General features: G+C 36.3%; 1 protein-coding gene and 1 long non-coding RNA gene across 11 annotated transcripts in view; one reads left to right on the top strand and one right to left on the bottom strand.

The window, feature by feature from the left end:
* LOC144977226 (uncharacterized) overlaps positions 1-17,614 on the top strand; it is an 18,244-nt gene extending 630 nt beyond the window's left edge. Inside the window, exon 2 of the long non-coding RNA XR_013646283.1 lies at positions 15,249-17,614. This is a non-coding gene — a long non-coding RNA (uncharacterized LOC144977226). The remainder of the gene's footprint in view (positions 1-15,248) is intronic.
* Positions 1-18,498, bottom strand: part of LOC144977224 (solute carrier family 12 member 4-like) — a 199,050-nt gene that overhangs the window by 121,754 nt on the left and 58,798 nt on the right. The gene's annotated exons all lie outside the window — the stretch shown is intronic.

Genomic DNA, 18,498 nt, shown 5'->3' with positions numbered 1-18,498 from the left:
AAACAAGTCATTTGTCAATGAACACTAATACGGTTGCTATCGTGGTCAGACATTATGCTCAAAATACTCTACCAGTAGTATTCTTAAGACCAGTACCTTTGGGCAGAAAAAAAGTTTAATCAATAAAAGACGCAGACATGGGGAAAATGATTTTTTTAAAAAGTAAACAATAAATTACTTTCAGTTTCTCCTCTTATGTTTGTAAGTCAAAAAAATATCGCTTTAAAACTTTTTCAATGACACATTTTAAAAAAATGTTTCCGCAAAAGATCTAGATAGTAGATAACTGGAAAATTGTGTGATGTCTTGACATTTAGGGATTTACAAAACATTAAAATTGTTCATTTTGCTTTATGGCCGCCGTCACCATGGCAAAATAAAGCAACATTCAACACAAACAGGTGACTGCAAATTACTCACAAAATTTGTGATCCTTAATATAATATAATATAAGTGGTTTTGGAAGTCTCTACAGTAGTGAATTATGCTTGAGAAGCCGAAATAGTGAAATTATGAGATTGTATACAATACAGGGTGTCCATAATGTATTTCCTCTTTAATAGAAAAACGTTACAGCCAATATACTTAAAACATGGACCTATGAATTCATGAATGCTTTACATTTTGTTTACCATTATCCTTTACTCAATGTGCCTCAATATGGTTGCTATGGATCCGACAAGAAAATTCAACCTATTTTTGAGTTCTTTTGGTGTGTTTTGTAGCTTTTATGGATAGTGTGCAACATCTGGTATGGGAGCTGCCTCTGATGCAGCCCCATAGAAAAAGTCACACCCTTATTTAAAAAAATGAGATCTTAAATTTGACTGAGAATCAATCGCAAATTATCCAAGCCAGGGCTAGGGCAAAACAATATCCTGCACGGACAGACCATTAGAAGGGCATATATATATCAGTTTGGGAGGAAAGGGGGAGTGAAATATATGGGATCGAGGGACCGCATGACCACATTGGACAAAACTTGCTTGGAACGCCCACTTGGGAATTAAGAACTTAGGTCGCTGGTTTTTACGACACGACCAGAGAACAATGACAATAGGTTAATGTGACTATTAAATATAGCCGTTATATAACCCAAGCCATAAAATCGTAAATAAGTGTTCATTATGCATCGGAAATACAATATTACAATAACCCGCCATTGCCTTTTGTATCCTACAAAACAAAATACCACCTTATAATGCCAGTTTGGGGCGTAAGTGATATAAAAGGTGATATAAAAAAAGAAAACTTTAACATTTTATAAACAAGGTTTATTGTGAATTTAACGTAGTTGGTGTTGGTGGTAAAGTTTTTTTTTTTTTAAAGGGATGCGGTCGGTATTGCAGGATTTTATTGCATATTGTATAAAACGCAATGATATTGGTAGAAAGAATTACCTTGACCATTCAGATGGGTAAAAGTGAATGAAACTAATATGAATGGAATTAGACACTTAGACGAAATGTCCTTAGAAAAGGCAATATAATTAACACAAACAAAAAAAAAAACAAAGTGGCACTTCATAATCTGATTTTCTGACACATTGGGACCAACTTTCATGTGCCTTTGGCTATTCATAACTAGCAAATGGAATTCCTATGCAGTTATTTTTAAAACGACATAATAACATCTTCGACAAAATGCGTACGTAACTAGGTCACGATGGTAAAAACCCTTTGCAAAATCCCTTTGTCATAGCAATAACGTGGTCGCTATGAGTTTAGCAAAAAAAACAAAAAAACAACCAAAAATAGACACCAAGAGACAAATCAAATTTGCAATACATATGGATAAATTGAGTTTGAGTTCATCGTTAAATATAAAGTAAGGATGGAAAGTTACCCAAATAAATTACAAATTGACGAAAACCGGAAAAATAAAGAACGGATATTTCGGCTGTTCTATGATTAGAACACACTCATTTGCCGACTCGATTATCAATGGAAATAGTAATATTGACCTTGTATTTCTTGTTTTGAACAATCTCAAGCATAAAATATGATGGTTCTTATATATAGTCATGTGCAAAAATAAGTCCACACTTACTTCATCCTTTATCTCTTTTGAGTGAAACAAAGCATCACGGGGTGTTATATAGCATTTGGAAGGTTAATTAATTATCAATTTAATGAATGCACGCGTAATTATATTCCTATCAAAAGATACAATGCTCAGAATTAGAAGCACAAAAACGTTTCAACAATTGTATCTAGGGAAAGCAATGCTGCATGTAACTGGATGCACTTAAATCATATCGTTTTTACATTACTTTTGAAAATCAATAACCTTATGAAATAAACGTGGCTTAACATGATTTGATTAACAAAATATAAAAATATCAGTCTTTTTTTTTTTTCTTCTTTATCTGTAAGTATATTGTCGCTAACAAAAAGCACACCTAGACTAAGTGTTGTGAGCCGTGCCCGTTTGATTGGGCACGCTTAGGCAGGGCTGTATGTTGCAGAATATTCACACAGGTTATGTTGGGTTTATCACAAAACAGGAAAATACTCAAATCAGAAACAGGTGATGTGGTTCTTTGGTAGTTTGGGCCTAGATAATTGTGCGCCAAAAGACATCCGTGAGAGAATAAATCATGGCATATAACAGTTACATTAGATACAATGAAATCACAAATTTTTATGCACGATAATGCACCATCGCCCATGGCTCAATTTACCCAAGGCATTTTAAGAGAACAATCACATTAGCATGAGGTGGTAATCAGTCAGTCCTGACATGAATCCAATCCAGAACATGTAGGTATTATTACCTATGAAGAAAGAAGTACATCGTCTTGATCCTCGTCAAACCGGAGATGATTTAAACCAGATTCTCCAAGATCCCCGGGTTAATCTTACTGCAGAGTTTATTGAACTGTTCACTTTGTCCATGCAAAGGCGAGTGGCTTCCCTGCATCAATTTAAGGCAGGGCACACAATGCATTAATAAAGTTGTGAAATTTGGAAACTTTTTGTTATCATTTTTGAAACTTTCGATATCCTCTCGATACAGGAATTACTAGATATATTTATATACAGTGGACATAGAAATGAATGAGCTTTCGATTGATGCATAACAATTGTTAATAACTGTTTTGAACTCAAAATTATGAGGGTTCAAACAAGTAACTTATTTTTGCGCATGACTATATAAGATTTGTATGTAGTTTTCATGCCACAGGAATTTGGTGAGCTTTTTATTTTTGAAAACACGAAACCCCTGTCATCAAGCAACCCACATGAAAATAAATTGGTACAAATGGAGATAAGATGTTTCTCTTTTAGACAGAATCGGTTTAAATTTATATTTATAAAATGTCGGGTTTTTTACTCCTGTATAATGTTATAACAGCATTCTGTTACCTTTCATTACTTTCATGCGAATTTTCTTTATTGTTGGAGTGGTACAGAAATACCTCTAAAATCTTTCTCTTTTAGATGATACCAAATTTAGCTCTACATTTTTGAAATCACCCGGTTTTAAAATAGTAACTCTCTTGGCGCACGCCATGCAAAAAAAATATTTTGTCTTTTTTTCTGCCACGAAAATGACGGCTTTTGTGGTACCTATTTATATAACTTTATCACTCTTTATCCCAATTCTCAGTTTTTAAAATTTGAGCCTAGAAAGGGGGAGGGGGGGGGGATCCAAATTTAGATAAATATGGTCTCGAATACAATAAATGTAAAAGGAAGTCTGCTCACCTCCCCGTGGTTAGCTGGTTCTGTTAGACTGATTTTACATGATACTAATTTTTTTAAATCAATGGACTGGGCAATTTAAAATGCAAAGGGAGAGAAACAAAAGAAGAAACAGAAAGTAACGATAAAAACAACAATAAATACAAAATCAACAACAACAAAGAAACAAGAGGAAATTAGAAGGACTTTAAAATTTAAAAAAAGAAAGGGGGGGGGAGTTCAGTTCCTTAACATCTTCTTTCAGCTTATCCCGCATTTTACAGGGTTGCCATATTGAATGCCACATCTCCATGCATCTCGGTTCAGAGCATCATCTTCCTCCAGGCCCAGTTCCTTATATCGTCCCTTACCTTATCAAACAATCTAGTCTTTGGGCGTCCCTTTTTCCTCTTTTCCGCCAATTGTAAGTCCAATACTTTTCTTCCCACGTACCCTCTCTCTCGTCTCTTTACATGTCCGAACCATTTCAATCTTATCTCATCTTTATTGATACATTCTTCACTTCAGGCAACCTTCGAATTCGTTCATTTCTCATTTTATAATTTCTTGTCCAGCCAAGTGACCATCTCAACATCCTCATTTCGGCCACCTCAACTTCTTTATCTTATTTCTTTGTTGTACGAGATATAACATTGCTGGTCTTACAACAGTTGTATATATTTTCCCCTTCAGCCTTGCGGTAATTCGTTTGTCACACATAACTCCAGTTACTTTCCTCCAATTATTCCAACCTGCCTGTATCCTCTTCTTAACCTCCATCTCATTACCCCCATCTCCTTGTACAATTGTTCCTAAGTATTTGAATTCGTTTATCTCTGGCCCATCCTCTTCTCCTATCTTTATTTGTGGTACTGCTTGTCCGATACACAAATTACTCTTCCTTCGATCTGCTTACCCTTAATCCACTCCTTTGCAACACCCGTCTTCAACCCTCCACTTCCTTTTCCGCCTCAGCTTTTGTCAGTGATGATATTAATTTGTCAAAAAGAAGGAAACTTTCTCGGTCAATCGATCAAACACAAGAAAAGTGTAAAAATAAGTTTTGTATTATGTAATATTAGTGTATTACTATTAATATTAGTGTAAAACCATTATCATAAGACATGAATTTACTTTTTTGTAAAGTTTTAATGAATTGTCCTTTCCACATAACATTCTACAATATTATTAAAATAAAAGGCCAGAAAGTGTTGTTTTGTTTTGATTTTTACTTTATAAACCAGGCTACAATCTCTTTGTTCCGAGACCTAGTGGTCATGCAGCTGATACTGATAAATCCAACTCAAGAATCTCTCAAATTTCAAACCATAATATATATATATATATATATATATATATATATATATAAATTATATATATATATATATATATATATATATATATATATATATAATATATATATATATATATAATATTATATATATATTTATATATATATTTATATATATTATATATATATATATATAATATTATATTATATATATATAAACTAGATGATTTAATGGTTGCCACAGAAAGAGAGAGGGAGAGAGAGAGAGAGAGAGAGAGAGAGAGAGAGAGAGAGAGAGAGAGAGGAGGGAGGGAGGGAGGGAGGAGAGAGAGAGAGAGAGAGAGAGAGAGAGAGAGAGAGAAAGAGAGCGAGAGACAGAGAGAGGGAGGGAGGAAGAGAGCGAGAGACAGAGAGAGGGAGGGAGGGAGAGAGAGAGAGAGAGAGAGGGGGGGGGAGACTTCTCTACCAATTTATGAATTGATCTAATGAATTCTATATTTTTAAAAATGAAAGAAAATAGAAATAGACAGAAAACAAAGAGAGAAAGAAAGAAAGAGAGAGAGAGAGAGAGAGAGAGAGAGAGAGAGAGAGAGAGAGAGAGAGAGAGAGAGAGAGAGTTGCGAGGGTATGTGTGTGTGTGCGCGCATGATTGTATAAATGGGTGTGCGTGTGTACAACTCACTAAAAACATTGTCTTCTCAGATAGTAACGGACATGTACACAAACACAACGCTCGACAGTTATCGAGTGTTGTCGCAACTCATCAAAAGTCAATGTCTGGTGTTAGCTGACCTTGGAAAGAGCAGTCGGTCTTTTCTTTTTTTTTTTTTTTGACGATATTATGACAGTGACAACAACAAACTATCTGACCATAATATATTAATACGGAGTCCCTCAATTCGATTGTCTTCAACCTAAGATCGTTTCCCAACAGGCTGGTGCTCAGTTGAGTTTAAATGCGAGGGAATATTTAAATGAACGGTTCCCAAACCGATGGATCCACCGAGATGGTCCAATTTCCTGGCCTCCAAGATCACCTGATCTAAACCCAATTGACTTTTTTAAGGGGATATGTGAAGAGCAAAGTGTTTAGACCCCCCCCCCCCCTCCCCGTGGGGGACATGCGTCACCTGAAGACAAAAATAAGAGTAAGAGAAGCCGTTCGCTCTGCCACATTACTCATGTGCAAAAGACGTGGGACGAACTAGAGAGACGCTTGCGGCTTGTCATTCAAAATGTTGGTGGTCACGTGGACCTTTAAATTGGACGATTGTGCAAAGACACAATCACAAGTAAGATATCAGAAGAAAAAACGTTTATAAATTTTGATTACTATGTTGAAAACAAATTGATGTCGTTGCAGCTGTTCTTGGGTTATTCAAGCCTAAAATGAGTCAATGATTAAAAGCAAACACAATGTAAATTGCGATTTATGTCAAAATTACCCTTTTCTACCGATGACGTCATGACCCAGCAACCAAAGGGCGTACAGTGTAAAAATTTATATCAATCAAAACTTAAATAAATTCTGCATCTATGGCAAAAACCCGTTTGATGAAATCGTATATTTACATAGCTTTGGCGTTATTCAATAATAATAATCAATAGTCAATAAAAACACACGCTGTATATTTGGGTTTAGATTTATATTGGTATTTAATAGTGACATAACATGAAAGGAAGTCAGGCACTGATACAACTGTCTACTACTATTATCAAGTGATCATCATATATATATATATATATATATATATTATATATTTATTATATAAAATATATATATATAATATATATATATATATATATATTTTTATTTTATATATATATATATATATATTATATATATATATATATGTCCTTTCTTTAAAAAATATAGCCTTGTGGAGAACATTGTGCTTATTTGAGTCAATAAAAAATTGATACGGCGCACAACTCTACTGAAAGATCTGAAAAATAGAAATGTATTTTTTACAGATAGATAAACAGATAACTTGATTTCCTTTTATAATTTAAAGTCAGTTTGAAAGTTCGTTAAGTCAAACAGATATCATAAAAAATTTACCGAAGACACTAACACCTCATGACCACACCCTCAACTCTATCTGTCCAGTAGAGTCCTTACTTCCGTTGTGTTGATTTAGCGGTGATCAGTGTCATGTAGTAGTGTGTTCTCATTGCGTGTATGTTTATGTGTGCGTGTGTGTGTGTGTGTGTGTGTGTGTGTGGTGTATACATATGTGTGTGTGTGTGTGTGTTTAGGAATGTGGTTGCGTGGAAGAAAAAAAAAGGGGGGGGGGGGGTTCCATCAAGTAGAGAAATTCCTGAGCAAAAGGGGGGGGGGGGGGGGGGAGGGGATGTGTGTGTTTGCTAGGAACTGTCAGATTGGCATTTTTCAGCAAATCGTGGCATTCATAGTGATATAATTCACTTGATCACATGACGGTATTCGGATTTACAGAAATTTTAAACAAGTTTCACCGATTAACAACATCAACGAATATTACTGCTGATATTACTGTCGTTTTTATGCCATCGATGTGTTAATTATTGCCCTGGGAAATATTTAGTTAAACGTTGTCGGCAAACTGTCAATTGGATCTGTCTAGCTTCTAGCCCGAACAAACCAAAAGTAGACAGATTCGGGGACTTGATATTTTTCGCGTCCGCTTCAGATTTTCATTTGACCTCACATAAGTTAAGTAAAGGGGAGACATTCCGAAAGCTTCTACATCCCCAGTATTCCTTCAATTTGTATTTTCACCGTTGATCTTTTGTCAGGCGTTTATTTATTCAATTTGTCATCATATAAAAGCGTTTTAAAAACTCTAGAACAAACCTTGATAGATTTGTGAAAGTTTAAAATGTCCTAATTTGACCATTGTTTTGATTCTCGGCCGCCATTTTAATTTGTGAAGTATTGAAGGTAGTGCAAAGCACTCCCAAGTAAAGCGTGGTAAAGACTTGCGACTTATTGATATCTACTGACTGATAAACTAAAATCATGCCGAATAAAGCATGACACCGACGACAAGCACATCGATTAAAATGTGCATCTAATCGTAATCGAGCTAATCAAGAAAATGATTCTGGCAATATCGAATGAAAATAGTTCTTTCCCCGCGAAATTGCGGGCTTTTTACTAGTATATATATATATATATATATATATATATATATATATATATATATATATATATATATATATATATATAATATATAGGCTATATATATATATATATATATATATATATATATATATATATATATATATATATATATATATATATATATACATATGGAGAATTGAATGCTATTTGGTTTGTAGTCTAAAATTAGAACCAACTCATTCCTCTGAATGAACAGTGAAACCCAATATTATGTCATTTGCAAACTCAAAATCGAACCCAGATTCAGGACTTCCTCGAAAGCATTATCCAACAAAATGTCAATCACCATGCCGGCGCCATCAACAATAGAGCCCGATGTGCGATAGTAATAATATATCGTCACACACACTAATTGATTGCAAACAAAAGCAGATTTTCCACTGAAGTAGTGTGAATCCCGTGTGGTAATAAAAATAAGGGAAACAGAAACAGCATATTTTCTCAATCATGTCATTTATCGAAAGAGTAACGATCGTCTGCTTTTTTCCACAATTAACACACGACAATCAACAGACTACGCTCCATTTAGTACCCAATCAAAGGTAAAAGACCCGTTTGATTTGTGTCGCTAACGGCTTTTGTTGTCAAACCCGCACAATAGCACCACAATCATCAGACAGCAATAGAGGCTTTCCTATTTGGTAACATCCACCTTCATCAGCACCATCATCATCATTGATGTTTTCATCAACATTATACATTTACTTTTGAAAGAACAGGATATATATATGTATGTATGTATGTATGTATGTATATATATATATATATATATATATATATATATATATATATATATATATATATATATATATATATATATATATATATTTCGTCGATGTAGGTAACGTATTTGAAGTAAAACTTTTATGGCCAAATACTTTTTTTTTAATGTTTTGTCAATGAAAGACAGTATCGACCATTGTAGTCAGGACTAATGATGGAAAGAAGGGGCAGGCAAACCAATAAAGGTCTTGGTCATGATACGAATCAATCAGACGTACTTGAAATGGTTGATGATGACTACGTAAACCATGGGATTGGGGTAAAGAGGGAAGGACGGGGACAATGGTTCAAGGGATTACAAGGAGAGTTTTAGGAGAGTTGTAACAACCTCCCTGTAATGATTGGATACACAACATTCAAGGCAGAGAATGTTTACGGTAATTGGGGAGAGGAATGATCTAAATGTTGTGTAAAGTCCCACTCCAAGACCCAAGCTAAACTATATGGATGGTATCATGGACACGTAGGTTATCCCATAGCATTAATAATTCAACTCATTATTATGTCCACCTCCTTTCACTTTTTAACAAGCCGTTTGGTCAGCATACAAGTAAGCATTTCCATAAAGATCTGAAAAAGTGTGCATGAAACAGTGCAAGACAAAGCAAGAAAGAACAAAACAAGACGACAAAAACATTCCAAAAGATCAGCCTGTCACGACTGAGGATTGAATCTCTTATCTTACACGTATCCTAACCCAACTAGAAAAAAATAGATGATGTTGATTATGACAGCTCTGATGCTGAATCTTTAGTTCTAGCCCCAGAGTGAAGTGAAGGTGAATGGACACCCGCCACTAATTAAAATACCAAGCCAAAACAATTTCCAAGAAGAAATGCGCTTGAAACAGTTCAATAAAATAAAAAATTAGCATTTGCGTCATTGTTAATTTAAAAGCTAATGTTGTTTTATTTTATTTTAGTTATATGTTTGTTTTATTTGTTTTATTTATTTATTTATTTTGTTTTCGCATTTGTAGGAAATGAATAAATTGTCCGAAAAATGCAATTCCTGGTAACAAAGCATTGGCCGTAATTTTTTTTATCGCTCAATCCTAAGCCTTGAAAAAGGCACCAAAAACCCAGATAATTACTTATACAGTCCTCTAGGGCATAGTCGCTCCATGGCGTTCACGTACGCTTTTATGCAAAGAAATTAATGGTCAAAGTCACCGCACCCCACCACACGGAACAAAATTTACACTATATCTGTCCATCCAGGGATTTTACCACAAATAAATCCGCTTGGGTATCAGTGTGTCAATGGTTTTTGTAAATTATCAAAGACATTCCAGCGTTTTTAATAACAATTACATATAATATGGTTCGGCAAAAATGTCCATTTTTATAATTGGTTACATAAACTTTAGAAATTATGTTTACTGGGGTCCAGAAAGGTGAAATATTGTTCTTCAACGAAATTTCCACGTGCAGAAGGCTACCATATGGGTTGCCATGAGCCTTATGGGTTTGATTCGACCAAATTAGTTTACGGATTAAAATGAGGAAATACAGGAAGTGAATTCTGGGCGTTACATTGTGGTTACAAAATATTTTTGACGCGTACTAAGATTCTGTGGTGACAATCTACCATTCCAAAGATAAGGTTAAGTAAGTGAGATGTAAATCATTAAAAGAACAGGAAATGAAAGGCAAATGAGCGAGGGGCTTAAAGAGAAAACTGTCGTGCTCTGATAAAACTTTCTTTTTTTTTCATTTTTGGCCAAAATACTTGACAAATCGATGGATTAAAATGACTCAACTTGTAAATACCTATCAAACCAAACAATACTTTAAATCAAATATGTACGTCCCTTATACGAAAGAGTAGGAAATGAATCTTTTTTTCCGTTGTATGAGTCATTTACATCTATCAGTAAGTATATTGGCCAAAATGAGAAAAAAAAAGGTTTTCTCAAGGCAAGGCGAATGGGCCACCATGATAATTTATCTCTGATCTCCAGTTATTGATTCATTGATGATGGAAAGTTCTAGAGCTATCTCGGGGCCCATCAGTGTGGTTTCCCTTGACTTATTTGGAAATGGGATTCAATTTAACGCGATGCCAAGAGCTTATAATCAAACCGGAGATGGTCGTCAAGAAAGAAAAATATGTATGATATCATATCTCTCTCTCTCTCTCTCTCTCTCTCTCTCTCTCTCTCTCTCTCTCTCTCTCTCTCTCTCTCCCATCTCTCTCTCTCCCATCTCTCTCTCTCTCCATCTCTCTCTCTCTCTTCCCATCTCCTCTCTCATCTCTCTCTCTCTCTCTCCCATCTCTCTCTCTCTCTCTCTCTCTCTCTCTCTCTCTCTCTCTCTCTCTCTCTCTCTCTCTCTCTCTCTCTCTCTCTCTCTCCCCCACCCACTTAAAGCACTCTTCACTTGCCACAAATTATCAGTTGTGACAAAAACTTAGAATTCGTATATCGCATATGGATTTTGGTGTCGCGTTTTTAATGCAGATCCGAAAACTATGAAAGTTGGTTGTAGAGATACCGTTTTGAAAGATGAGTGAAGAAGTACCGAGATGAAGGCATCGGATTGTGAAGGCTGCATCCCGCAAGTCCCCCTGATGACAATCATGGGAATAAGTGAGTGAATGAGTGAAAAATACAAGCACCCCTTTATAACGTTAATCAAATTATTATAGGATTAGGATTTCGTAATTCATATTTTGTTACCATTTTTTCCTTCAAAATCCGTTGTTCTTTTGACGCAACACATAAAGAGTATAGACCCCGAAAAAAAGCAGAAATATTTATTTGAAGTCATGGCAGAAAATTAATTCTTTGTGATAACCGAGTCGTTTATTTTCACCGACAAAACGTTAAGTCCTAATATTTCATCACAGACACAATGCCAGTAATTACCTTCTAATCTAAAGCTACGAACTTTGTCCACTTTAAATTGGCACCAACTGACTTAGGGAAACCCAAATACATTGAGGGAAATCAGCCAAAGATTTCAGTTGATTGAAGGGAGATGACATGATTCCATCAAGCATCGAACAAGCTTAACTTCACAAAATCAGTCACTCTCGCGATCTTCTTTTTTTCTTTTTTTTTCCCTTGAACCAAAACCGTTACAAAAGCTTGCTTGAAAAATACAAACCGAGATCCGGTCAATAAAAAATAGTTTTAAAAGGAAGAGTTTACAGTTTATAAACTTATTAAGAGAAACAGCCAGTAATGTTTATCTTTATATATAAGCATTTCAGTTTCTGATTTAATGCATGTCAAACAAAGATGATGATTTTATTTTTACTTAACACAATCTAATAAATAGTGAAGGTATGAATAATATCTGAGAACATTAAATGCATATTCGATGCTTACAAGAACGTTTTATGCATTATGAAAGGATTTACTGAAAAAATAATGTCACATAATCAACTTCATTTTTTTTTAAATAGTTAAAAATCAGATCATTGCTGAATTGATTGCGCCAATGCTCGTCATCTCTCGCTCGAATCGAGTTTCGCAACCAAAAATGATACCAAATTGACGGTGATGGTGAAAAATAACGACTTCGGGCTGTGAATTTCCAACGTTTTCCGAACTTTCCATTGGACCTAAGGGTCAACTTTCCGACTTTCTCTGACATATCCAATCTCGCTGAACACCCCTGTTCCAACGTGGTGCAAATGTTAACGATATTGGACAATGAATGGTCAGCGTCCCCGCGATTCTCGCCATATCTCTCTATAAACCAGAGACGCCAACTTTAAATTTGGCTCACATGAGTTTCAGACACCACTCGTAGGAATTTCAATGCCGAAAGAGGAATTTCCGCACACAAGACAAAAGGAATTGGAATGGTATTGTGTTTACATATTGTATAGTTCTAAATAGATAACTGATAAGAATTATATTATAATACATAAACACATTGCCAAATACAATCCCAAAGTTTCCTTATTTCAAATGAAGTAAAGCGCCAAAACCTAATGGTAGAGATTGTAGTACTGGTGGTAGTGAGGATGATGTGGCGTTGGTGGTTGTAGTAATATGGTAGTGATGATGAATATGTGATAGTGGTTGTTGTTAGTAGTAGTGATGATGATATGGTGGCGGTGGTGGTGGTTGAAGTAGTAGTAGTAGTGATGATGATGTGGTGGTGGTATAGTGGTTGTAGTAGTTGTGGTTGTGATGATACAGATGTGGTAGTGGTTGTAGTAGTGGTGGTAGTGATGTTGATGTGGTGGAGATGGTGGTTGAAGTACAAATGGTAGTGATGATGATGTGGTAGTGGTGGTTGTAGTAGTAGTGGTAGTGATGATGTGCTGGTGGTTGTATTAGTAGTGATAATGTAGTGATTGTTGTTGCTGTAGTAGTAGTATACGTACTACTACTACTACTACTACTACTAGTAGTAGTAGTAGTAGTAGTAGTAGTAGTAGTAGTAGTAGTAGTAGTAGTAGTAGTAGTCGTGATGACGATGTGGTTGTGGTGGTTATAGTAGTAATGGTAGTGATGATGTGATGGTGGTGGTTGTAGTAATGATGATGATTTGGTGGTGGTTGTAGTACAAATGGTAGTGATGATGATGTTGTAGTGGTGGTTGTAGTAGTAGTGGTAGTGATGTAGAGGTGGTTGTAGTAGTAGTGGTAGTGATGATGATGTGGTGGTGGTGGTTATAGTAGTAGTGGTAATGATGATGATGTGGTGGTGGTGGTTGTAGTAGTAGTGGTAGTGATGATGATGTGGTGGTGGTGGTTGTAGTAGTAGTGGTAGTGATGATGATGTGGTGGTGGTTGTAGCAGTATTAGTGGTAGTGATGATGATGTGGTGGTGGTGGTTTTAGTAGTAGTGGTAGAGTGTGGTGGTGGTGGTGGTGGTATTGTAGTAGTAGTAGTGTTAGTGATGTGGTGGTGGTGGTGGTGGTGGTTGCAGTAGTAGTGGTAGTTGCAGTGATGATGATGTGGTGGTGGTGGTTGCAGTAGTAGTGGTAGTGATGATGTGGTGGTGGTAGTGGTTGTAGTACTAGCAATAATGATGATGTGGTTGTGGTGGTTGTAGTAGTAGTGGTAGTAATGATGTGATGGTGGTGGTTGTAGTGGTAGTGGTAATGATGACGTGGTGGTGGTGGTTGTGGTAGTAGTGGTAATGACGATGTAGTGGTGGTGGTGGTTATAGTAGTAGTGGTAGTGATGATGATGATGTGGTGATGGTTGTAGTAGTAGAGGTCGTGATGATGATGTTGTAGTGGTCGTTGTAGTAGTAGTGGTAGTGATGATGATGTGGTGGTGGTTGTAGTAGTATTAGTGGTAGTGATGATGATGTGGTGGCGGTGGTGGTGGTATTGTAGTAGGAGTGGTAGTGATGATGTGGCGGTGGTGGTGGTTGTAGTAGTCGCAGTAATGATGATGTGGTTGTGGTGGTTGTAGTAGTGGTAGTAATGATGTGATGGTGGTGTTTGTAGCAATAGTGGTAATGATGATGTGGTGGTGGTGGTTGTAGTAGTAGTGGTAATGACGATGTAGTGGTGGTGGTGGTTGTAGTAGTAGTTGTAGTGATGATGATGTGGTGATGGTTGTAGTAGTAGAGGTCGTGATGATGATGATGTAGTTGTGGTTGTGGTAGTCGTGGTAGTGATGATGTGATGCTGGTGGTTGTAGTAGTAGTGGTAGTGATGATGACTTGGTGGTGGTGGTTGTGGTAGCAGTGGTAGTGATGATGATGTGGCGGTCGTGGTGTAGTAGTAGTGGTGATGATGTGGTGAAGGTGGTTGTAGTAGTAGTGGTAGTGATGATGATGTGGTGGTGGTGATTGTAATGGTGATGGTAGTTGTGGTTGTGATAGTGATGTTGATGATAAGGTGGTGGTGGTTGCAGTAGTAGTGGTAGTGATGATGTGGCGGTGGTGGTGGTTGTAGCAGTAGCACTAATGATGATGTGGTTGTGTGGTTGTAGTAGTGGTAGTAATGATGTGATGGTGGTGGTTGTAGTAGTAGTTGTAGTGATGATGATGTGGTGATGGTTGTAGTAGTAGAGGTCGTGATGATGATGTGGTAGTTGTGGTTGTAGTAGTAGTGGTAGTGATGATGTGATGCTGGTGGTTGTAGTAGTAGTGGTAGTGATGATGATGTGGTGGTGGTAGTAGTGGTAGTGATGATGATGTGGCGGTGGTGGTGTAGTAGTAGTGGTGATGATGTGGTGATGGTGGTTGTAGTAGTAGTGGTAGTGATGATGATGTGGTGGTGGTGATTGTAATGGTGATGGTAGTTGTGGTAGTGATAGTGATGATTATTATGAAGTAAAAGTGTTCTCTTCTGATTAACATATTATGTTGAGTTTTTTTTAATAGGCGTTTTGTCATCGACAGGTCGAATCATGGTGTTTTATCAATGACTGGTTGAACCATAAACAACACCTGATGTCAAAGGCTTTGTCATCGTCCTCACGGCATCGCTTACACTGAGGGGTGAGAGTCGCGTTCAATCAAAATAAATCAACCTTCCAATTTCCTTAATGTTTCCACATCGGCAGGGATTGGAAGACAAAAAGTTGAACAGAAAGTGATGTATAGGAACGGTTTTGGACTCACAACTAGAATTAAATTATTAGGTCCTAAGTCATAGAAGACTATTAGACCCTCGGTAAGCCTACTCAGCGGCTTGCAAACATTTTCCAATGTTCACCTACCTATCTTGTGATTGGGATAGCTGGATGTGTTACTGTTAGGTCTGCCGGAGAGTATATTTTTGAAAGACCAGCGCCCGATTAAAAATACACCAAGCAATTGTAACTGGAAGTTTAACGTATAAAAACACCGGCTCCATGTGCATACTAGGTCTGAAGGACTCCATGATTATTCAAACGAATGAACCCTGGGCTTTTTATCTCCCCAAGTTTCATGGCAATTTCTTGATTATTACGCTCATCCTCTAAAGATAGCACCCCCCCCCCCCCCCATCCGCACAACTAAACCAATAAAAGTCACATGTCCCGGACGCGCGCGCGCACACACACACACACACACACACACACACACAGAGAGAGACCTCATCCATCGTTAAAAATATACAGAGAAACAAACAAAACAAACAATAAGATAATAAACAAATTGAAATTAAGCCCTATAGTAGGTTGCCCATCCTTATCGACTCACCTTCCCACATTTCTATAAACACAGGGCCTTCATGGAGCTACTTACTAAGATGGGAAAGAATCCCAAATCCAAACCCTTATAGCGGTATCAATATCATTCCCACACAATGACAAAATCGATCATTTCTTTGCATCATGTTGGTTCTCTATATTGATTTTTTTGCTCTTAAAATAATACGATTTTAAAATAATCTTATTTGTCAGTCTCCATCATTTGCAACATGGTAGAGGAATTTTAAAAGCAAAGTGAGTGGATATTGGGATGTTCAAGGTGCACTTTCATGGGTCAACGACACATAACTCGGTTCTTTTCCACATTTTCTTTATTTTGTCAGAACTAACGCGAGCCAGCTACCCACTCATTTACAGATGGGCGGTAATCGGGATCAAATCTGATCCGCCAGTATAGGAAATAAGTGCGCTGGCCACATCACCGACATTGAGAATAGACAACACTTTTAAAAATCCATTTTTCAACAAAAGGCACCAACGGCGGATCCTAAAGTAAGAAATAATTCAATCTCTAATCACCTACTCTCCCCATTCTTATAAATTTTAAGCCACTCGCAGAAATCAAGAACGGCGTACAATGACAAAACGCTTTTTTTCTATTTTGACAAGAAAACCTTTACTTTGTTTCTTGATCAATTAAAAAAACCCAACAAGTCCTAAATAGATATTTATATGATGTGATAATATAAATTTCGCTGAAGTCTCGAGATCAAGAAACTTTCACTCGTGGATCAATTTAGTCAGTGCATATATGAATGAAATTACATAAGTGTTTTCCTACCAAAACGTAAAAAGGTACGTTGCCGGTAACCAAAAGAATGGCTTTGAAATGCCAGACTAGATCGCACTGAATTATTCACCCTTTTTTTTATCATGACGATGACAGCTACACATCAGGCCTCCGAAAAAGAAAAATACATGCACGCGACATTCAGTGAAAACAGTGACCGGAGAGGGAGCAATTTCTAGGCGCAGCAAAGTATCCTCGGGTTAGACACTTGATACGATATTGTAGTGGACAACCTATTGGAGATAAATAGATAGATAGATAGATAGATAGATAGATAGATAGATAGATAGATAGATAGATAGATAGATAGATAGATAGATAGATAGATAGATAGGCAGGTAGAGAGAGAGAGAGGGGGGGGGAGAGAGAGAGAGAGGTAGAGAGAGAGAGGATGAATACCTCTTTGTAAGCAGTGGGCACTAGGACTAGGACCAAAGAAAGTACCAAACAGCGCATTAAACATGGTGATATCGTGGACATTCTCCAACAATCCATTTTCATTTAATGATTGAATGTATCCATGGATTCATTTTTGTTTATTACTTTTTAGGGTACCTACCATAAGACCTCACGCAATTTGAATTTGTCAGGCGAACATAAGTGGTATTCCATAAACTACATACAATACATCGGAGATACTTCCATGAAGAGGTCACAGAAAACAACCCTCAAGTAGTGAACTGACAAATCTAATAGAAGTTTCATAAAAAGGGCGAGAGACCACAGATTCATGCATTATAAAATGTTTATTCAATAAACGTCTTTTGACACGCACAATAGATCATTCTTTGTTCTATGAAAAAATAATAGTTCTTTCTTCTTTATGTAAACGGATATTACCTGCGCTCTACGTGCAAGAGGTATAATGGTGTGCTCATAAGAAAAATCAAAACCATACACATCGTGTATTTTATATCTATTGTCCAATTTTTCAAGACGTGCTTTCGCACATTTTGCTCCCTCTGTACTGTATGGAATGCCCTTTCAGCAGGCACCGGACACTGTAATTCCCTGCCCACCTTTAAAGCCTCTTTGAAGACAAGAATACTTCCTTTCCGATTTCTGTGAGTTATTGAATGATATATGTTCGCATGTGGATTATACACACAAACACACTCACACACACACACACACAGAGATTATATATATAATATATATATATATATATATATATTATATATATATATATATATATATATATATATATATATATATATATATATATATATATATATATATATATATATATATATATATATAATCTTTGTATAGTATAAGCGCTTCCGAGCACTTTTGGTGGAAAGGGGTGCTATAGAAATTACGCTTTATTATTATTATTATTATCATTATTATTATTATTATTATTATTATTATTATTATTATTATTATTATTATTATTATTATTATTATTATTATTATTATTATTATTATTATTATTATTATTATTGGACGGACTGACAACGAGATGTCAACAATTCCGTTTTAATTGCCTGAATTCGACGCCAAGTCAACAACTGGCAGATGTGGGATAATTAGTTTGGCTCTGTATTTATCCACTGAAATTATCAATCATCATGTTGAAATGAAGCACGGTTATTGTCACGGCATTGCTAATACCTGTGTATCAATTCAAGGCGAAACAAAGTTACAAATTATAAGACGT

This window comes from Berghia stephanieae, chromosome 7 (assembly GCF_034508935.2).
Source record: "Berghia stephanieae isolate SIO BIC M18660-M18661 chromosome 7, UCSD_Bste_1.3, whole genome shotgun sequence".
NCBI lineage: Eukaryota > Metazoa > Mollusca > Gastropoda > Nudibranchia > Aeolidiidae > Berghia > Berghia stephanieae.
Note: the sequence above shows the minus strand (reverse complement) of the source record. Positions and strands in the feature narration are given on the sequence as shown.